At 43.6% G+C, this 23,617-nt stretch overlaps 1 protein-coding gene across 1 annotated transcript in view; it reads right to left on the bottom strand.

Moving 5' to 3' along the window:
- zmiz1a (zinc finger, MIZ-type containing 1a) overlaps positions 1-23,617 on the bottom strand; it is a 138,270-nt gene that overhangs the window by 85,006 nt on the left and 29,647 nt on the right. Inside the window, exon 2 of the mRNA XM_034682686.1 lies at positions 17,805-17,921. The gene's annotated coding sequence lies outside the window, so the exon portion shown is untranslated. The remainder of the gene's footprint in view (positions 1-17,804; positions 17,922-23,617) is intronic.

The raw sequence follows: 23,617 nt of genomic DNA, 5'->3' as shown, positions 1-23,617 counted from the left end.
ACAGACACCTCTTCTGTCACATGCAGCCCAGGTTTTTATGCTGTATTTAGCTGGTTTGGAACGCATATATTACCTAAGATTGAAGGAACCTCTGAATACCACTAATAGCCTTTCATCCACTGTGACATTAGAAATGGGAAATAATACTTTTAACATTTTTTTATTTTTTTTTACTTTAAATTGGGTCAATTTGACCCGCAACATAACAGGAGGGTTAAGAGAGACAAGGAAATACACCTTTTCATACTTCAGTTTAATGCAAATCTTCCTGAGCAAACCACCTCAAACTGTATATTCCTAAACACAAGTTATTTTATGTTCTACCAATTTTAAGCATCAGTGATGCCCTCATTGACGGACATATTCACTACAGGACCTGCTGTGGTTTTCCATTCAGCTGCACCTCATAGTTTCTATTTCTGAGTCTTTAGTCGACTGAGTAGTTCTAAAGCACTATATCTAATGCTGGTATTATTTCCCACTCTCACAAATGCTCCATCATGGCACTAAATGAGTTGCAATGAGTGATTTAAAAAAGCACACAGTAATTTACTGATCCCTGGAAATGAAGCATGAGGCCCGGGTGGCGTGTTTCCTCACTCTCACAGAGAGGAAATATGGCTGCTGAGAGCTACGCCGGCTTACACACACACACACACACTGTCACTCCGCCTCGCGACACAGGCAGAATTATCAGAGAAAAACAAATGGAGGCATTGATTCACTACTTGTTTATTTACAGCCCTCTGCGGAGGCGAAATAAATTCCCCTGTTGAGGCTTTGTTTCCCCATCATACGACACAACGGGACGCACGAGAAGCGGGGTGAGCGGGCCACACACACACACACACACGGAGAGACAGAAAAACACACAAATGTCTTACATCTGGATTAATCTCCAATGGGCGTCTTCACAGATGCCATTAAACGTAGCAGAAGGCGAGAATCATGCAGGAAGAGGGGCTGCCATCTGAATAATTTATTCAGAGGCTCATCTTGTCTCACACCAGGGGGATTTCTGCTTTCAATTTACACTCTTCTCCTCCCCATATTCAAATCTGGGAGCAGATTTGTTGTGATTGGCACATGGAAGGTCAACGTTCGTAAGCTACCGTCGATGCCGTCCTCAATGGGCTAGTATGCTGGTCTATTAGCACACCACTTGGATAGTTTGTGTGTGTGTGTGGCAGTCTTTGTTTACCTCAGTGTGTGCTGGGTGACACTGGAGAATAGGCCCGCGGAGCGCTAGAGACAGCAGTGTGTGTCTGAGCTTATTAGGCGGCTTTCCAAGGACACAGGAGGCTCTAGACATTACACTGGCTGGGGAAAACACACTATTGCTAATCATAGCAGGAAGATGTTGGGACTACAGACACACAAAAAAAGGGACAAGAGAGAGAGAAGAGGGAGAGAAAGTGCAAGAGACGAGGAAGATAAGAGTGGAGTGACTAACTGGAGAGCGGAGGGAGACTGGTTGAAGTCATGGCTCTCATGCATGTCCTCGCTCTGTGTGTCACTCTGGGACTGAGAGAAGGATGGAGGACGTAGCAAAAAGAGGCGCAGGTCATCTGTGACAAGGAGAGCTGCCATTAGCCAAAGGCACAGAGAACAACTGTCAAGCAAAGAAGAGAGAGAGAAAAAAAACTCCGAACTCAGAATGACAAACTGTATTTTTAAAGTCTTCTTTTTGAAATTTCCAGCGTTCGAGGCGGCACAAAGGATTTGTTTTGTTGTTTCGCGCTGTTGTTGCTCGACTCCTTTGGGAACGGATCAGTCTAGTTCACTTTACACTCCATGTAGGCGGCGTACATGCAACGGAGACAGAGAACATATTTGAGACTTGAACACTGTTTGTCTAAAGATGCTCTGTCAGAAAGAAGAGCGTCTCACTCTGTGAAATGTAATCCAAACTTTGAAAAAGAAATGAAAAAGGAAAGCGCAGGGTTACGAGGTTGCTCAGCGGGGGGAAACTGTCTGTGCTTACCAAGCAAAATGCCCTTGTCATTTTCCAGTAGTAAATTGGTATGTGCTAGCTGGCGCTGATGACAGGACTTGGCTGTTTTCTGCCGTTACAGGCATGAATGGCCCCGTAGTAGCCGGGCACAGTGCAGCGGTTCAACAAGGCCTCTTTAACCAGCTGAATGACAGGCAAGCAGACGGGCGGCCAGCCAACCACAGACATTCGGCTCTGGCTGCTGTAATGGTGCCAATTCAGCCAGACCAGCGAGACCATGTGACCGGGGGAGGAAGGCAGAGAGAGAGGAGAGGCAAAATCTATGAGTGCATGGAGGGTTAGGTCACCAGGCTGAGTCTCTCATTGTTGTTGAGCTCCTCATTTGACTCTTTAAACAGTTTTTGTTGTCTTTTTTTTTTGGGGGTAACCGTAGGGAGTCCATGAATGTGCAGCTTGTTGCCTTGTTAAACTTTAAATGTCACTGTCCACAGCCCGGAGCGTTGCGTCAGTAGCCCTTTGCACCCTCCGCTTTGTGGAAATCTCTGTGCAAACTGAGGGGAAACTCAGCACCGGTATGACACAGCATGGAGGAATGCACCAGCGGATGTGGCTCTCTCTCTCTCTCTCTTTCTCCCTCTCTCTCCTTCTCAGTCAACCCCCGTCTCCTCCTCCTCCACCTCCTCCCTTTGCTGTGGGCAGGTCCATGTGCACCCAGTAATTATCAAGGTTATTTTCTCCAGAGGGCCAAATCCCTGTTTATGGGCATGAGCGTGTGTCACAGGGCCCACAGGACGCTGACTCTGTCGGCAACCCCAGAGAAGAAAACCCTCAGTTTTAGCGACACTGCGGTTGCCAGATCTTTCTTTGCTTTTGCTCCTGTTCTTTTTTTTTTTTTTTATGTGATTTTGGTAGCTGTGTCATGACCTCAAGTGAGACAGCAAGAATGATGTTTCGTGTGAGCTTTCACCTCAGTTATTTCTGGAAACCACCGACTTTACAAAGTGTTTCGAACAGCAAAGAGAAATATTAATACCCAGATGCTGAACTCAAAAAATAGCTTGAATGTTTTTGATTTAAATCCGTGTTTTTATCCATTTCAGACACGAGCTTTAGGAGTGTTTTATGTGAGCTCTACAAAACTGTAACTTCTACTATTTATGGTGGCTTTCAGTCATTTCCAGACACTCTGTGATAACCTGTGACCTTGGCGACAGCACACATTTCTGTTTGGCATTGGCTGCACAGAAAGGTAAGTAGTTAACAAGCTCTGTAAAAAAAAACGTTAACCTATCCAACTACAAGCTAAGTATTAAAGTGGTTAATTAGAGTCAAACAGGAGGTAACTCTGTCTTCTGAATGGGACTCAGAGTAGGTTTGTTCTCGTGCTACAGCAAGCTTGTGAGCAAACAAGAGCCTGGAGCAGCCTGAATTACAAGCTCAAAAGTAAATCTGCATGTAACAAACTGTTAGACAGGGTCAGCACACACACACACACACACAGACACACAAAACACACACTAAAAAACTGGCTGCTCCCTCCACAAAAGCTGCTTCCTCCCCGTTTCATCACGCAGGCCGGGCTTTGTTAGCGTGCGGAAATGCCTCCAGAGGGAATGAAAATACTGGCAAGTCCCTGCAGCTCTTTCTGGAGAGAGACACTGGGGGAAAAGAGACGGGTCCTGCAGCTGCAGGATCACACACTTTACACACGCAACCACACACATATGTGTGCCAAGTGCCCATGTTAGGTGGAGGGCTCAGGTTACGCACGGAGATAACCGTGTTAACCTAAAGAACATAAACACTGGTGTGTGGTTACAGGGCTGTCAGGAAGCTCACACCGAGGGGACAGAGTCTAAAGTTGGACCCATGTTGTCACGGCTGCCACAAAATTATAGGTAAGGTCTCTGTGAAAGCTTGAATCATGGCGAAAAATCAAGGGGTTTTCCAGGCTGGGAATTACAGTTGGAGAAAAAGGTGACCCTGCTTCTTACAAATAGGGTATTGTTAAGAGTCCAAAAACACAGTTGCTGAGATATCTGCAGTGACAGCTCAAACATCTTTCCATCACTTCTCAGGTTGCACATTCACACGTCCAGGAAATTCAGAGTCCTGTAAGTTGCAGAAAGATAACCACAGAAAAAATGTACTGAGTTCCAGAGAGAATGCAAGCTCCACACTGAACTGAACAACTCAAGCTTGCTTTTTCTGCACAAACTCCCAACCTCCGTGGTAACCAGAAAGCCAATGCACAGCCTCCTACCTTACTAATGCTCTTAAATATCTTCGCACAATTCCATTACCTCACTCGATGGCCATCTCGTTTGGTGAAGGAAAAAAAAACACGTGTTTGTAATCAAGACGACAGCACTGCAACAACAGATGATTGCAATCAAACAGTCAATGGCCAGCACTTAAAGGCAAGAATACAGCATATTAGTAAGAAACAGAAAGCCAGGGTTGAAAGATGTTCTAAAGAGATTGTTGCATTGTTCATGCGCTGAGAGTACAGACGGTGAAATCATCCATATGTTTCATGCTGCTTTAGTATGTTAAATGATCGCAGCCGTTATGACAAGTATCCAAAATAAGTAAAAGCAGACAAATTCACAACATGCACGCCGCAGAACACTGAATGTTTTTCATCAGGCGGACAAGCCAGGTTAATTTTTGGAGCCACCAGTGCACACAGGAATTTACAGCTCTACACTTCTCCCTGTGCCACCTACACTCACACTCCTTTTGCCCAGGAGGGTTTCAAACTGAACACTATCTTTATTTAATATTTCATGTAAAGTGTTCCTCCTACACAAAACGGACAGACTCAGCCACCTACCACTTGCCCTGTTTCATTACAGTTGCTGTAAGTTTTCTGAGATGATCACTGACTATCAGTACTGGTACGTTGGGCATACTGGATGAGCATGACTATTTGGTAAAATCCATCTCTAGTGAAGCTTCACAGGATTTACCACTTGAATTAAAATTTTCGTTTTACTGGGGTTCAGCTACAGAAACCTCCATTTGGAGCGTCTACTTCATTTTTAGGGTGTTGGTGATTTCTTGCACCTTAATGTCTAGCCCTGTCTTTGAAATGTGAATAGGTGTAAGAAAAGGATACATAAAGCGGCATCTGTGCCAATAGAGCCAATTGGTTATCTGGCATGAACTGAATACCAAGTGACATACTATGCTAACTTCAATGTGTTAAAGCTCCTGTGAGGTTTGCCTGGGATTTCGTCCCATGTGAACAAAGGAACAGCTCTAATCTTTTAGCTGACTTTGTCCTGTACACGTGCAAGAAATGGTTTTAACAGCATTTCCATTATCAGGTGCACGGCTGGGTTGCCAGACAGGTGGGTGTGGTGTAGCCGTTTGCCAGGAGGCTAGAAGCCCGCCTCAGCTGCTCTACTTTGCTTGTGTTCTAGACAGATTGAAAGTTAAGTTGAGTCAGCATATTTGGGTTTTGAAATGCCTAATTTTCAAGCTTTGTATTGTCCGGCTGATAGCTTTGTTGTAGTTTAACTTGGCTAACAGTTTAAAAGATTCTTTCTTAATTCAGACTGCTGTCTTTAAAAACCCTCATTTCAGCCTTTGTATGAAGTGCTTCATTTTAGCTACTGTCTCTTTAAAGCTGGGATTGGTAGTCAGATTTAGATCCACTTTTTGTCTTTCTTTGTTTCTTTAACCAGGTAAGAGACTCATTGAGATTTAAAACCTCTTTTTCAAGAGTGACCTGGCCAAGACGGCAGCACAAAATAGGTTACAACACACAACAAGCACACAAAACAACACATATAGAATACAGTCACATTTTCACATGGTTACACAGTGCATTCACAAGATCCAATGGAGCATGTTTCTCTGTCTTGTCTTTTATGAGTGACTTGAATTCCCCCAGAGTTACAAGATGTGTCAGTTTCAAGTCCTTCTGCACATCATTCCAAATAAACGGGGCTGAAAATTTAAAAGCCTTTTTGCCTAGTTCAGTTCTGATTCTCGGGACCTGCAACTGTATGATGTCCAGAGAGCGCAGGCCATATCGGCTGAAGTTTCTACACATGTGTACACACAAATATGTAGGGAGAAGTCCAAGAATAGATTCATAAATAAAAATAAGCCAGTGAGAGAGTCTACAACTTATACTGGTTAAAATGATCTTTATGTCCCGGTGGAAATCAATACATAATGTGTTCTTTAAAAAAGAGCGAAAAAAAGCCATTATCTACAGCCGGAGTAAACCTGGGAAAACAACAACCAATCCCTGTCGTTTTTGAGAAAATCCGAGGGGAGTGGGGAAGTGAATGCTACATTCAAATGCATGCTAGTTTTCCGTGACTACCAATCCTAGCTTTAAGCCCCACTCCCAGCACTCTGGAAGCCTCCTCCACTGTTACAATTCAACAAAGTTGTGTTTCTCTGTTTAAAATGACAAATAATTAAATATGGCTAATTATTTGAACCCCAAATCTAACCAGGGAAAGGAACATAGCAAGACATTTCTGTTTGGTGAGTGTAACGTTCGTTAAGCTCTTTTGATAAGATTCTCTAATTGGTGATGTCACGATTTGAGCAAATCTCATTTGAGTCTCGCATAATTCTCATGTGACTTTTTGAACAAGCTGTTCAGAGCAGCCTGCAGTCTCCTCCTGAGATTCCTCCAACACATGCTAACTTCGCAATCAGAAACTATGCCCACATTTAATAATGACATCTGACACTTTAACTTAATATCTATAAAATATGAAAAAGGATAATACCACCTTTTGAATTGATCTCTTTTGTAAAGTGGGGAAGCATTTAAGTCTATGATCTTCACAGCACAATGACAACAGATGTCTAGCTGTAAGGGCCACAGACAGGTCAGCCAGAAGTATCATATTAAGGTTAGTGTTACAGAAGCGTTCTTTCTTTAAATAAAAGCATAAAAGGCTGGCCCACTGGGGACATATGTGTGTCTGTCTACAGTGTCTACGATCCCATCATTTAACACAAGCTGTGCGACACACTCATCTCCCAAAAGTGTGTGTCTCTAACAGCAGAAAGGTCGGACTTCTGACCAAACAACTGACTAAAAAACTGTCTCACCGAGGAGGCACCATGGGGAAAAACAGATTCAAGATGCACTGACAGAGTGGAGGAGCTTTCAAGACAGCTGCTCGAGTTACTCTCTCTGTCACTCTCCCTCACACACACACCCATGCAAACACACACACTCGGCTCCCTCTCTCCTTTTTAGCCTGTGACAGCAGGCACCCAGCGATGACATGAGGAGTGTTTCTGGCAGCCAGTAAGGCAGCACTAAACAGACAGAAATATCTGCTCTGACAGACGGACAGACCGTCACCCACTACGACATGCATGCAGCTGTCACTGAGCTTACCGCTCTTCTTCCCAACCCTCGGCTTTGATTTACCTTCATGTGAGTCTCGCTCTCTCTCCTCTGAACCCTAATTTTTCTTCTTTCTAACAGCTATCATATACCATATTGAAAAAGCTACATTGTGCTTAGCTCTGTTTGGCTTGTGGCCAGAGAGAAGGAGGTAGAGGAAGGAAGTTTGGCCTCTGTGAGGGCGACTGTTGAGCACACATCCATCCTCCACTTGATCAGCACATGTCTAGCTCTTTATTTCATTCATTCTGCCTTTCTTTCGCTCCTTCCTCCTTCCCTGTATGTTCCCCCTCACTCTGTCTGTTTAGTTCTTTCCTCCTCACACAGCCGTTCTCAATTAGGTGGGTCAGAGAGCGGAGCGAAGAATAACTCAGGCTCTGGTATCTGGAGCTGGAAGGACCCAAAGATCAGCAGCAACAAGAAACCACTGCTCCAGAGCTCTGTGCCAAAACCTGGGCTGTGGCTGCCTGGATGTTTGCATGGCTGTGTGTGTGTGAGTGTGCATGCTGCATAAATCTGCAGCGTGTCAACAGGTTGTCAGTGACCTCTGACCTCTATATTTTACTAAACAGACGTGATTATGACAGAACTGCTAATGTTATGGTAGGCACAGGGTTGTCCTCTATCCTGCTGCCATGTAATTCTCTTAAAACTCTTTGCTCTTTAATTCAAAGATGTTAGGGATATAACCAGGACGAGAGAAGACCCCGGGTCGACTCACTCTTTGTGAGTCAAACTCTTTGATGTCTGAGCTGAGTAACCGTCTCCAACCGTGAGCATCGAAAGGCTGTAAACTCTACAAATCAAGTCTAAAAAGCGACTCCTCAGTGTTTATCTTTCACAGGGTATTCAATGGGGGTGGTCTCCTGCACACCTACAGTAATGGACCCAATGATGATGATGGTTAAAAGCAGAGGAACCCATTTTAAGTTGTATACTCTGTGTTTTTTAACACCCCTGTTCGGGGTACTTCAAGAGGGGCTACAATTTGGCCATATGGCTCTATTCTTGGAGCTCCCTGCCCTTCCATGTGCCTACGTGGAATGCCAAAGCTTTAAGTGGGGAGAGCACACCTCCCCTCTCTGTCATGTGCACACATGAAATGCCAAGGTAGGCAGAGCAACAGCAAAGACCCAAAAGGGTACAGAACAGAGCAGGCATCAATGTGGGGTAAAAAGTTAGTTTGGCGTGTAAAACAGAAACACACCCCCGCCAGTGGCCGATGGAAAATTTTGTATTGCATGTGAGGATTTGTTTTCATACTTTCGCCCATTTTTGCCGACTGTCAGGCTATTTTGACCGTCACGGCGCGCTGTACTTGTGTTGTGATTTGGTACGTTGGGAACGGCGCAATGTCAGCTACTGGAGTTCTAATCATTCCCTTTGCTTGAAGAAGCACGGCGGGGAGAGCATTTTGAGGAAGATGTGGCGACACATTCCCGGCGTGAAGCCACCACAAACAAAAAGGATAAACAAAGAGGGAGGAGACGATCAAGAAGAGGAACAGACAGCTAAACGGAGCTATACAATGTTTCAAAGAAAACTGGAAAACTGACGAGGCTGTTACTATTCTAAATCAAATAAGGCATGATTTTTTTATTTGGCCGGTGACAAATATTTATGGCCGGTAAATTTGTGGAGGTCACAAGCTAATGGCAGATGAGGCAAAAAGTTAATTTTACGCCCTGCATATGACACTGGTAAAATCAGACAATGCAGACAAGGAGGTGCTGGGGTGGGGGTGGGCCGAGCTGGACTTCATGGCCTGCCTGAATTAATGTTATGCTGAATATCTGGTCTTTCAAACCAATCAAAAGATTGAATGAGCATAGTCAGGTAAAAAAATACGTGTTTTCTGATGCTCTTGTAAGGTTCAGGGGGCTCTGAGCTGAGTGGCTACTTACTTTCACTAACTGGCTGACTTAAAACTGTCAACCTGCCAAATGATGCAAGAAAAAAAAGTAGTGATGTTTTAAGTTCAGGCTGGCAGCCGGTACTTATGAAAAACTTGGTAAAACATGCATCTTGAAGGTAAAACTCCAAACCGATTATGATTGATTTGTGACTTTGTCGCGACACTGAAAGGAAGAAGAAATAACAAAGAACAGCCTCATCTGATTCAAGCTAAAGTTCTGATTCAGGTTACAACAATGGAAAATCTCTTTCACACTCTTGCACAGGTAGGTAGGTACACTCACACTCTAGATCTTCGCCCCATGTTGAGCGCTTCTTTAATTGCTTTGTTTCAATGGTCCCCACTGAATGTGGGGAGAAGCTGGGGGCTTCAGTTTACAAGACACATCTGCAGGTGTTGCATTTCAGACTGAGAAACTCAAGCTGTGAGAGAGAGAGAGACACATACACTTACACAGGCAACATACAGACAGACTGTCTTTCTCTGTCTCTTCCTCTCTCACAGACATAAACACACACGGCAGGTGCAGCAGAGTTCAGTACTTTTTCTCCACGGCATCATGCCTGGCACATCTGAGCGAGGTGAAATTGGAAATCTCTGAACATCTGTGTCTCTTTCTATAAAAATACAACCTTAAAATACAGGACATGAAAAAGCTAAGGCACAGAGTACTGAGCACAAACATGTCAAATCCAGGGAAAGAATGTGCTTATCAATGGGGCTCCCGCAATGCGGCTGACGTTTCCCAGTAGGCATTGCACACTAAAAGTCTGACAGGGCCATAAATACCAGCATGTAATGTGGCTGAGGGTCATGTAGGCTTTAGATAACCTCTCTTCGGCTGGTACACTTTGTAAAAAACTACTTTGTTGCAACACAGCAACTGGTACACTCTCTCCTATAAAGAAAATAGCTCATTCAGAACTATTTTCTGCCGCTTATTTGAAACCTCTCACAGCAGTGTCTCTGTGAGAATCAAATCTGTTTGTTTAAGCTGAGAGTCAAGTAGTTTCTGAGGATCTCGGGTAGTGTGTCTCCTAATTCTCTGGAAGAAAGAGCAATCAGCTAAGCTTCACACGGCATCCGACAGATTCAATCTTCTTTCTTCCAGCCTCTCTATTGTAATGTCCCCTCACCCTGGCGTGTGTGCTGCATTTCTGATCATCTATGCAAATAGACCACAGATGGACAGGAGTGTATGTGATAGAGAAACATATGTGTCACACTTAAAAAGATAATTATTCTTCGTTTTGTCTTTCCTTTGCTTTTTGTTGCCGTCTTTCTATCATCCTTCATTCGTTTGTGAAGAGTTACGTGTGGCTGTGTTACTGGCGTCTTGCCACACATGGAATAATTGTGAAATCATTTAAATGGGGGCTCCATGTTCCTTTTGTTTACCGCCTTCAATGGCGACACGGAAACAAGGTTGGAGTATTCATGAACGCCAATTCTCACTCTCGCTCTCACTCTTCCCCTACAACTACCACCTCCTCCTCCCCCCTCTCTCTGTGAATCCTGCCGCGGCATCGGGAGTACGTCCCGTGCATTACGAGGAGCCATTAATGAGTGTGTGGCGTGGCGTGTTGTGATGCGCGGCATATTACAGCCATTCATCAGGGCCGGGGAGACACTTGACAGGCGGACAGCCAACAGGTTGTGTAATCATATAACACAGCCATGTCAGGCCTGCCACGGCTCCGTGTCCCATTCAGGCCTCTAATGTTATTTTCCTCTGGGTAATTGACGACGCCAGACAGAGAGACCCGGTGATGGATAACATCATGGACAAAGAAGCGAGCAAAGATGGCGGTCTACCCGGGTGATGTCATTTCAGATGACATCAACATTTGGAGATATTTCAAGGGATAATTAAGTTTTGTTCCAAGCTTTGTCCATTTATTTCAGCCGTTTACTTTAGACATGATGACTTTGTGCTCACCTTAGCAGTTTCTGAGACCTGTGGGTATGACAATAAACTAAGTCAATTTCTCATTCACAGAAAAAAAAAAACAAGGTCAAAGTCAGTCTGTAAACTCTAATAAATATTCACGACAGACAGTTTAAGTAGTCACTTACTTTTTGGCTTCTCTGCCTCTTCCAAATAATTTTTCGCTGCCTGAGGTTTAGATTTCTCTTATCCCAGGTCTCAGGAGTACAATGTTGAAATTGCCTATACCTGCCTATCAGGGGTTGTGTTACCCTAATTATTCACAGACTTATGAAATATGTGAGATACCATTTTCTCACACTACAATAAGTATTATCTACAACACTATGTAATTTCTTCATGTCATATGCATTTGTGTCATACAAGGGAGGGTCCACGATCATTTAGAAAGTCCAACATTTGTGACCGGGGTTAGGAAATGAAGACAGAACATACCAATTGATGCACTGGAGGATGCAGAAGAGTCAAATACAAGTTTAAGTTTTATCATCCAGCAGCAGCCAATGATGCTGAACAAGATAGAGGGAACAATGTAGGATTATTAGATTACATTCATTTTCCACCAAATCTCTTAAAAGCTAACATACATTAGCTTTTTGTCCAAGAGTGAATGATGATGATGGCACTGAATGATTAAAAAAGTAGCTCCAGCCAAATCAATCCTTTGAGGATAATTAATCATTACAAGAGACTAAGGCTGTTTTCGAAACGGCCTGCTACATACTACCTACTAATGTAGTATTCAGTAGGTACTGCCTACTACATACTGCGTTTGAATTTAGTATGTAGTATGACTGTTCTGTTCGATCTGTTTTGCAGAACGCTGGGCCAGACGTCACTGGATTTCCGGTTTCGGAATGCGGAAGTAAACAACGGACAAGCTGATAGCGAAACTGCTTCTTCAGCATCTACTTGTGATTTAAAAAGTTAGGAAGTGGTTTATATGTAATTTAATAACTTTCACAGCACCTGAAAACTGAGTTCCCCTAGTCAAAACAAGAAGAGGAAAGAAAAAGCGGAAGGAAACAGTACGCAAGGCAGACTGGTCCGATGCATACTGTGAAATTTTCCCGAATCAGTAGACATCCGGGGAGTTTTTGCATACTGCAGATTCTGCTCTTGTTCACATACTACTTAGTACACACTACAAAAGTGAAGCCAAAACATTTGCTCCCTTGGTGACTGGCTGCATGAAGCCTGGTTTATGCGTCTTGGGTTGAATCTGGTAGGTGCGCCTAGCTATGCAGAAGCCTGTGCATGTAGTCTGATGTACACCTCCTCAAAAATGAAATCACGTGTTGATACGACACAGGTTGCAGGCCCTGTGATTGGTCCACTGGGTGGCATCGTATTTCCTGCATTTCCGACATTCCAGAATCATCAGATGAACAGTGGTGTAAATTCCATCTCCTTTGGCGTCTCCTCTCTTTTCCTCTCTGTAATAAGTATAAACCAGGCAATATAGGTCATAAAGCCCGCCTACTCCATCCTAACAGATGGGATATGGGTCAAACTTTGAAGTAAAAATGTTCATCAAATAATCTTTTCTCAAAAATGACTTCTGTTACTGCAATTTGTTCTGAGCATGCTGTCATATCCCTGAGTGTTAATTTGTCTGGAGGGGGGGGGGGTTAGTTTTCATCAGTTATTTGATGTTTTAATAAGAGGTATGATGTTGTGATTGACAGCCCTGTTGACAAGTCTGGATCCTGCAGAATTGAGTGCAGCAGAATAGAGGAGGAGCAGAGGGAGGACACTTAACGGACACTTACAGCTGAGTTATTGAACCTTCATCACCATGAGTGACACAGGACTGTAGACTGTGCCGACCAGAGGGTTCTTAATGTTTTGGGGGTCATTTAAACGCATGTATTGGTTAGCTAAAGGGGAAGGGCGTCAATTTTTGTGGATCTGAGAGTACAATCCCTCCCACACAGTATGCAGCTCTTAATGCATAAGATAGCGCCTGTTGCGTGGGATATTTTGGCATCACTTTTGTACAGAGGGAGGAGGTGGAAACATCTAGTCAATATTTGTATTGAATAATCAGCACTTTTAAATAATGTATCTGATTTGAGTGGTGTTGATACGTTAGCCAGTCTCATTTTTTATTAGAAAGGAATTATTTAAATTTGACCTTTTGCATATTACATATCATTGTGACTAATTATTTTAAAAAGCAATATACTGATAAATAAAAAAGAGTCATTAACATAAAAAAATACAATCTATAGTAGATAATATTGAAAATGGGGGTCAAAAAGTCAAAGGCAGGCACTTATTTCTACTTCTACCTCATTAAATAAAGATCAGGACGTAAGGCAGCAAACCTCCTTCATGCATCCTGATCTATTTTGGTTGCACATTTAATCCACTGTATTACTTAGCAGGTTAAATGAGTCATAATTGTATAACAAGAAACGAGTGATCCAAATCTATTACAGAAAATCATTCTTAAGACCTTAATCTCAGCTGTTGCAGTGCATTTGTTAAAACATGACAAAGTAAAAGTGTTACTCTTGTAATTGCAGTGTACTAGGAATGCCACCTGACACTGAGGAATGTGTTGCTCATATTCCAACTCCTCTTCACAACACAACTCTCCACCGCATCAGAGAGGTAGAGGTGGCCCTGAGGCTGTGTGAGACGCTGTTAAGGATAGCAAGTATCCTCACACAACCTGTTCTGCTCTGTCCCTAAGCTGGAAAAGAGAAGACAATGTTCTCTCTCATCCTCCCACTCTCACCACTTTATACCTCTGCCTGTTTGTGAGATGCCTCTTGCAGCTCACAATCCAAAAAAAGGCCAGCTTGTGTGTGTGAAAAAAAAATGGGCCATAAGACGGTGAGCACAATGAATATCTTCAGCACGGATAAAAATACACATTCCTGTTTTTGAATATCATCACAGTCTCCTAAGCTGCAGCGCCCTGAGGTGAATTTCCTCAAAGAATGAGTTTTGATTGCACTTTTTCTCTCCTTCTGTCTTTGTTTTTGTCTCTACACCTCTGTCACATACCAACAGTATATCTACAAACACAAAAACACATACAGGGCATATAAGACAATGTCCATTCTTCATCATATGTACACACTGAAATCAGAAAAACTCTATAGGATGAAAATGGAAAGAGGGGAATTAACATGTTAAAGGGCAAATGCAAAAATTAGGGAAAGAAATATACAAGAATTAGGAAGACGGCCAAGAATTGGATTGTGCTCTGACATCCATAAGAATGTCACTCCAAAAGAGCCTGAACACATCACAGAACACCTGCTGATTGAGGAATCGATTCAGATAAGCAAACTAAGCGCCCATACTGAAGTTTTGGATTGAATCTGGAAAGTTTTGATACTTCACAGTCCACTTATTTTGCTCAGATGAAGAGACCTGGTTTTAAACAGTAAACTTGGAGCTGCTGTGATGGCAAGTCAGCATACGTGCTGCTTCAAGAATAGAGTGTCATCTGATAAAAGTAACAAATTCAAACTGGGACGCCGGGTGTAGCGGTGTAAGCGCACCCCATGTACATAGGCTATGGTCCTCATCGCAGAGATCGCTAGTCAGATTCCTGGGCTCGTCTTCCTCCACTCTCTACTCCCCACATTTCCTGTCTCTCTTCAGCAGTCCAATCAATAAAGGTGAAAATGACAGGAAACATAAAGTTGCTCACATTGTCTTTATTCTATGTACATTTGAGAGTGTCAAGGCCATAGACTGTAAAAAACATGAACTGAGTCACAGTGAGATCACCAAAATATCCCTTTCCATACTGCAAGTTCAAGGCGCCCCCTGTAACGTCTCACTTTCACTATGAGTGTCTCAGAGCAGACAGGGCTGATCAGCAACGTAGCTCTAGCAAAAGTTCAGACAGGAAGACTATAAAACAATCACAGCAGTTGTTTAACTCTCTTCTCCCTTGTTCAATAGCTCACCCGCTTCCAGCAGCATGCTCCGGAGCTGTCATTGGTTAATCAGCGGCGGCTGTCATCCAATAGCTCAATGGCACGCCCTTATTGTCAGCCTATCAACTCTGTGCTGTCTTTTTAAATTTGTCTCTCTCTCTTCAGCTAGTTCCTTCTTGCATTGATGGCACGCACCCCTCCACCTCCCTGTGTGTGTGTGTGTGTGTGTGTGTGTGTGTGTGTGTGTGTGTGTGTGTGTGTGTGTGTGTGCATGCGTGTGTGTGCGCATGCATGTGTCTGTGTGTCTAGCTCAGGTGATTCCACAACATGGTGTAAAATCGCAAGCTCAGATGCCAATCATGTACCGTTGCAGGATCAATATAAAAGTACAGAGGTGTGATGACAGCAGAACCGTGATACAGCACAGTTGCAGACTTATAATATGAGAAAGGCTAACGGTTTTTAAAGAGGTACTATGAAGCCCAAAGATGTCTGGCACCATATTGGCCATGCCAGCTCCATCTGACATCTGGTTACTTTAGAGACCTGCAAAGAGGTGGAGTTAAAGCCGCAGTCTTGACACCTGGCAAACACTACAACACACCTAATTATTCCTAATTGTGAATAAATCTCAGCCTTAGAATAAACAATACTAACAACTGGTTGTTGTTAACTAGTTTACCGTGCGTTCACCACCAGCCTGTTCTACTACCAGCAGCCCAGTCACAGCTGCAGAATATCACTCTGCAGTATTTCTACATTGTCGCCGTAGCCCTTAAGTGTAGTTATGTTTTTGAGTAGGTGCCATAGAAAAGCAGTTACCCAAACACAGAACTTGAAATTTCCCCTATAGTGTTATTCTTACTCAGACACACACACACACACCACACTCACTCAGACTTACACATGCCCACTCTTCCTCTCCCCTCAGTCCCAACTCCATCACCTCACAACGGCCACAGTGTTCAGTGTCAACAGTGCTCACTCTGTGTGTTGCTAACATTAAAAATGCATCCAATTAAACTGCAGGGGAAAATACTCCTCTGTAAACGGCAACAGTGTGTAACATGTTTGCAGCGATGATAGGCTTTCTAAACAAATTAAACCATCGCAGCTCCACATTACTCATCCCGGCTGGCTGTCTGGCCAAACTCTGCCTCAATTGCACAGTTGTTTGATCAAAAATTTGTAGGCTGAGTATGAGTTAATGTGAGCGAAGGAGAAAAAAAAAGGAACAGATATAAGTGCACGGATACCAGGCGAGAAGAATTCAGTGCGACAGCCGCAGAGAAGCGCAGTAAAACTTGTCTTCCTATACTTTCATGTGTCTGCAGTCATGGGCTGTCACATTCTGCAGCTCTGTTCTGTCGGCTGGCGGCGTCTCTCTTTCTTTCACTCTGCTCTACTTGTCACTCCGCCGATGGTCTATTTGTAAATGTATGTGTGTTAAACCTGTCGCTTTCGGTGCTCTGACGTCCGTGTGCTTATCACTTTGGCTGATCCCAGCAAGTCGTGCATGCGTGCGTGTTTGTGTATGTGAGGTATCTGTGTCTGACTGTGTGCATATGTGTGTTTGTGTGCATGGCAGATGTTCCACGCGTGGTTCAATTGCTCACACACACACACACACACTGCACTAAGGAAGATTAACCAGCACTTTATTTATCCATTTGCTTCCTGGATCTGCACCCACCCACCCTCACAACCCCCCCAATCCTCCTTAATCCCTGGTAGCAAAGAATACAGGAGGAGAGGCAGAAAAGAGTGTGAAATTGGAGCTAGGTGGCAGAGTTTTACACCACTCTGGACCTACTTCAGAAATGACTTTTCCAGCTCAATGCATGTACAGAACTATTGAGACTGCCTGCAAAATGTTCACATTTCATTGGGATGCTGCTTTGCTGATATTCAATTTATCAGCAAATTAAGAGGCTGCAAAAAAAATCAACAAAAGTCCAGAGAATAAGGCAGCAGAGGATTGAGATTAGTGTTAGAAATAGGGTCAGGTTATTATAGGGTTATATTTAAGACTAAAACAGTGCTATGGCTGCAGTCTATAAATACCCTAAATCCTATTTCCCTATTTCCGTTACATTCATGTGTACAGTGCAAAATACAGAAAAATTCAGAATTTCTTGGAATGAAATGTGTCTTGAATCATAGCATCATGTTTGTCTGTTTTATTTTCCAAGTATTGACACTGGCCACAGGCTTTCCGTCGGGGACTGGCTGGCTTTCTTTTTCAACCGAGCCAAATGAGATCCTGCACAGCTCCTCATAAACAGCAGCTGCACACTGCTTAGTTCCCAGTTCCTCCCAGGCCGCCAGCCCAGGAGGGTCCAATCAAAACCAGCCACACTACTCCCTCACTTCACATTTGCGTGCCAGGTCTGCTTCAAGAAGGAAATTTGAAGGAAATTTGAAGAAGAAGAAGAAGAAGAAGAAGAAGAAGAAGAAGAAGAAGAAGAAGAAGAAGAAGAAGAAGAAGAAGAAGAAGAAGAAGAAGAAGAAGAAGAAGAAGAAGAAGAAGAAGAAGAAGAAGAAGAAGAAGAAGAAGAAGAAGAAGAAGAAGAAGAAGAAGAAGAAGAAGAAGAAGAAGAAGAAGAAGAAGAAGAAGAAGAAGAAGAATACACCATAGAGCGTGCACAGTGACGTAGCTGTGGATTAAAAAAAAAAGATAATCTGTTTACCTGTGTGAACTTTGACCTTGGTGGTACTGCCGCTGTGGTCGCCGCCCCCTCCCCCACCCGGCCCTTCATGTATTCCTCACGCACAGTCCCTCGCTGACCCCCTCCTTAAGCGGTGATCTGAGGGGAAGGAAGACAGAAGAAAAGGCTGTTAAATTTCTTTTAATGGAGTGCCAGGGAGAACCTGGTTCAGACAGAGGACAAATGTATCACAGAGAAATACACCCCGGTGCTGAAAAATGTATGCAGGAAGCCATGAGGGAGTTTGCTATACTGCCCCATTTACTCTACCTCCTAACCCTGCCGGAAAGCCAATGAACCAATGAACAACTGCACCACCTATCAAACTGCCGTGCCTGTGTACTGCAGCAGTCCTGTCCTGTATACCCCCCCCCCCCCCCCTCCCTCCTCCGCCTTCCCACGCGACCCCACCCCCCACTGCACTGGAACAATGTCCTTCCTAAAGGTTATCAGCAGCCTGGCTCTTGGTCAGCCCTCATCCTGAGTCCATTACACACACAGCGGCGAGATTCACTGCCTTAATACACCTCTTTTAGTCTCTCCTCACTGCTTCGCTGCACCCTTTACAGGCCCATACAAATCCAGCAAGAGGCCAAGAACACACAGGGTTTCAGGATTAGCCTAGCAGTCATTCTGTCTCTGCAGATATCTGCAATGCACTTAACTTTTATTAGTGGGGAGCTTTAATGAAACTCTGTACAGGTAACCTTGCATTTTAAGTCATGGATTGGCATTAGTGCCAATATCAAGTGAAAAATTCCATTCACATTTGCAACTAACACAGAAAGGCTAAACCAAGATGGTAAATATTGGCGTGTTCGCATTGTCAATAGCAGCATGAGTGTATGCAGATGTATTTAGCTCAGACCACTGATGTGCAAAATGTTTTATAGTAACAATTAAAGAACTAACTTTATGTCATGTAATAACTCCCACAAGTCCTCTCAGATCTATATGGATGTCCAGACAGTTACAGGGTAAATGGTGAACACAAAAGAGCATTAAGTAGCTAAAGGTTCACATCTCTCCCTTAGGAGTAGGAGGAGACCAAAAACAGAGCTAAAAGAGGGAGAATATTGATTAACCAAGTGGTAAGAACAGGCAATTTTTTGCTAAGACTTTAGCCACAGCAACTTAATATCGTAACAGTAAGCTATATTTTGTTTGCAGCTTGTTATCTTGGCCAAAAGTGTCACTGTGAGATATTTCATGTTTGAATGAAAACACAGCAAGTGACTAACATTGTTCTCATTTTCAAACTCAACAAAAAACACATTTTTTTCACAAGGTTGGTTTGGTTTCCCTCAGTGATTGTGTAGCTAGCTTACTCACGCTAATGCTTACCTAGCATCATCCAGGCAAAAATGACAGATAGCTGAATAACTTAACTTGCATTGCCATTGATGACAATTTTATCACAAATATCACATTGGACAACAGAAATAGAGAAATACAATGCTCTTTTTAAATTAAAGTCTTCTGGCAAAGACAGTCACCAGGAAGACACACTTTCTATTTTCTCTTCCTTGGTTCATCACTTACAATCTCTCCTACTCGTGAACACAAGCTGCTGCTGCTGCTTCAGGCTGCCCTGGTGGCCATTTTCCAAGAGGTACTGTATATTTTGGCACTTCTAATGAGAGTCAAAGAAGTTTTGGCCAGTGGTACACAGCCATTTGTGTAATTTTAGGATAGCAGAGCAGATTTCATACCATAATTACTTGGAGGAACTTGGATGAACTGTTTCCGAATATCTTTTCCCGTCTACACCTTGGGATCTTTTTAAGGTGTGATGTTTGGTCGTAATCAGAGTATTAATATCACACAGTCTGTCATAGAGAACCATAAGTTGTGTTAAATTAAGTGTTTAACTCTGAAAATGGACTAAGCGTGGACTGAAATATGCCAGTGGCTTAATCTCTAACATTTTTATCGACATTATGGAAACAATACGTGGATGGATTGAACAGGAGGGGGTGCGTGGATGGATTTGGGGCCCCCCATACGTCTGAACACCTGCTCATTCATTTAATCCATGAGAAGAAGGGAACATACTGAGGCACATACTGTGGGAAGAGGGGGTTGATTTTGGACTGAGGCCAAAAAGAAGAGGACAGGGCGGAGGAGAAAGCCATAAATACGCAGGGAGGCGAGCAGGTGTCGCAGACAAATGTGATTTACAGGGTCTACGTCCCGTACAGTGCTGACAGGTAAGCCTATTAGGTTGATATTACCCAGCTATAACACGCACGGGTGGACCCTCTTTAAAATGTGTGTGTGCAGCCAGTGTGTAAAGGTTATGGGTTTTAAGAGAAAGATTAGAATATCACATTGTTAAAGTTGGCCATACATTCAGTTGTGAAAATCCAATTATTGTATTAAAGCAAGATTTTCAATTCAGTCAGCTAAATATTCCTTACACTGACCAAACACAAGAGCTATGTTGAGCTTCTTAAAGCAGAAAAACACCAACAAAAGCAAAGTTTTGACTGGAAGTCTACCTAAAGAGCAATACAGTGCAAATATTTTGTCTCACTCTGAAATTGCATGAAGATTTTAGAGGCAGAAAGTGAGCTAAATACTGAGAGAGCAGTGCATCCCTGCATATTGGAAACTGCTGGGGAGCAATCACTGAAGAATGCGAACGTTTATGAGAAACTAAATGCGCTAGAACATCGAGCGGAGATCTGCAATCGAGTTTCACTTGTAATACTGCATGAGAGACACGAGACTGGAAGAAAATTGCTACCACTTGAGCAGCACACTACAGATGGTGTTTGAGAGCAACACAGCACAAAGCAATGTGTTCCTTAATAATGTGGTGAATATTGCAGTGAAAAGCTGAGTGCTTGCTTCTGCAGACTCCAGCGCTTTTTTTCTTTTTCTTCCCTCCCTGTCAGAAGTGTGAACTCTTTCATCCCGGATATGAGAGGCTGCGGTAAAATCCTCAAAGAAACTAATCGTGTTAAATGAGGTTTGTGTCTGTGTCTATGACTTCTCTGCATGTTTGTGCATGTGTGTGTGTGTGAGCTGTGGGTGGTTGTAGGTGCCGCAGAGAGATTTCAAAATATTCCTGTCACCTTAAAATCTCAACTCTCTCCATTCCAGCCACTATTCTCGTGTTTCATGCTCGGTGTTACTCTCTTAACGCTTCAATCCTGGTAACCGTATCTGATGATGTGGCTGCTCATTGATGGGAGGTAAACCAATTTTCTGCGCAAGGTCTTTAAAGTGATCCAAACACTGGATATGACAAAGCCTGAGTTTGTCTCTTGAAAGCCTTTAACACCACAACGTTTACTTTAGCTTCCTGTGGGGAATCCTATAGTCTTAACACACGTGTGTGCATACACACACACGCTCACACACACACACACACCTTATCATCCAGGGCTGAGGAGGCAGGAGAGCTATAAAAGCAGACCTCATCTCCTTAAAACAGGCAGGGTTGTCCCTGGGCGTCTTAACACAACTCATCAACTGTTAAACCAGAGAGAGAGGCAGAGCAGTAAAAATCAATGCCCCCCAACATGGCAAACAGCAGTCAATGATGTTAGGGGGGGAAGAGAGAAGATTTTGCAGGAGAGTTGAGGTAAGGAAGGATGGTAGGTGGGTAGTGGAAAGGCCATGTTGGCTAAAAGGCTAATATATGTAATTGATTACCTCTATGCAAATAGAGGGAGTCTAAAAACCAGAGAATGCAATTTAAAGCAGCAGTGTGTCTGAAATCGATCGGCGCTCTGAGTGAGAGAAGCCATTTCCCTCCAGCCAAGATAAAACACTTTACTAGGAGCTGTCAGATACTTATCAGGAGGAAATTAGCGGAGGAATACCATTTTCCCAAAACAAACAGGTCAAGTGTTTCTCCTCCTTGAGTGGTCTCTCCCTCTCCTTCACTCTCTCTCCCACTCTGATATCATCATCTGTTATTTCCTGCAGCTTAAAATGCCAACAGAGAGAAGGCCGGGGCTGCGTTTCATTCAAACAGATCATTTGTAATAAAGAAGAAAACCCATGCAGGCAGGAGCAGGTTGTTGTTTGAAACGGAGAAGATGAGGTTTGCCTAAGTTCCCGGGAGCAGCATCGGATCCTGCCAGCGCCCGCACGCAAACAGTGACGCAAGTCTGTCCTAAAATCTCCCAGCCAGATCTCACCAAAACAATATTTGCGTTTTTGGCCCTACAGTCTGTTTTCCTGGCTGAAAGAGGAGAAAAGAAAAAAAAATGGAAGAGAGAAGGAAAACACACAGAGACTGGAGCACAAAGAGATGTGTCGAAGGCAGCAGCCCACACAAGACAGCAGAGAGAGGAGAGGGCAGCTTCGGCGTCAACATCAACACGGGTTGTGCAGTCATCGCTCAGCAGGTAATTATGATAACAACGTGTTCCCCGGGCAGCTTCTCTCTGATTTAGTTTCCGAGCACTTACCCTTCCTAAAATCTCCTCCTGATAACATCTGATATGATTACAAAGTCAAGATCCTTTTCAAGGAGCGCCCACTTATGTGCCTCTAATTTGGTGTATAGTAACTCTCCCTCTTGTGACTGCTCAATAATGCTTCCTCTTGTCGTGTATGCTTGGTTAAAAATTGAGCCTCGTACTGATTTTCATAACATTTTTTAAAATGCCATGACATAAATGAACCTCACCTACAAACACCATCTGTTATTGAGCGCTCCACCGCCTGCTATTACCCTCCATTGTAAACACAGCCCTGCCACATGGGGGAATACATCATTTTCATTGTGTGTGTGTGTTATCATCCAGTTTGAACAGCAGGAGTCCGGCCCTGAATGGAGTCAGCCGAGTTGACCCTGTGATTACCTCTGCGATGCGGCATTTTCCTCGGCTGTCATCACAGCCCGACCCTTTAAACAGCCCAGCGCTGCTCCACAACGGGGCCGGGCTGTTGACATACTGAAGACATTTAAGATAATCCCAGAGATGTCTCTGTGTTTTCCAAGATTACATCTTCAAAGGGGGACGACGCGGCTGACAGCCTCTACTTGAAAGGGAGAGAGATGCGGAGGGCTCTTGTTCTGAAGGAGGGGGTGGAATAGTTCAAGAATGCAATCATGGTTTTGGAGTGGAAGTAGGCCTGTCCTGGCTAGCTGAGCTGGCAAGAGGGAGGGAGGGAGGACGGGAGAAGGGGGGGAGAGGTATCACACCTGAGTGAGAAAACACACCTGTTGGATGGTACAAAACAGGGAGAAGCAAAGAAAGGGCTCTCACCTGTGTGACCTCAGAGATGCTGTAAATCACACAGATCATCCGCGGCCCTGCCCGGGCTTTTATAGTGTTGGTGTGAAGTCATGTCGAGGTTAAACGGTCAGGGAACTGGAACCACATCAAAATGTAGAGTGTCACAAAGACGAAGGACACAATGAGTTCATGCTCTATGTGATGTTTTCAGGTGTTACATACAAACAATCACACAATGCAGGTATTACATTAACATTACTCACTACTGTGAGAGAGATAATGGTGGAATGCAACTACTAGTTGCATTACAACTAGTTTTCTGACCACTCAAAGCACTTTTACATTACATGTCACACTCTCACCACATTCATACACTGATGACAGAGGCTGCTATATAAGTGGTGCTATATATATATCATATGCTATATATCAGTGTTAATTAGTCCCATTCACACACAGCTTTTGAGGGCAGTCTTTGAGTAACAGGATTCTTCAAACCTTCACACCTTTAGAGACCACACAATTGATGATAACAAAAGATAGATCGCACAAGATCTCTCTCTTCTGATCGTATAGTGTGTGGTGTGCACTACG

This window comes from Notolabrus celidotus, chromosome 4 (genome assembly GCF_009762535.1).
Source record: "Notolabrus celidotus isolate fNotCel1 chromosome 4, fNotCel1.pri, whole genome shotgun sequence".
In the NCBI taxonomy this organism is placed as follows: Eukaryota; Metazoa; Chordata; class Actinopteri; order Labriformes; family Labridae; genus Notolabrus; species Notolabrus celidotus.
The sequence above is the reverse complement of the archived record's forward strand: the minus strand, read 5'-3'. Positions and strand labels throughout refer to the sequence as shown.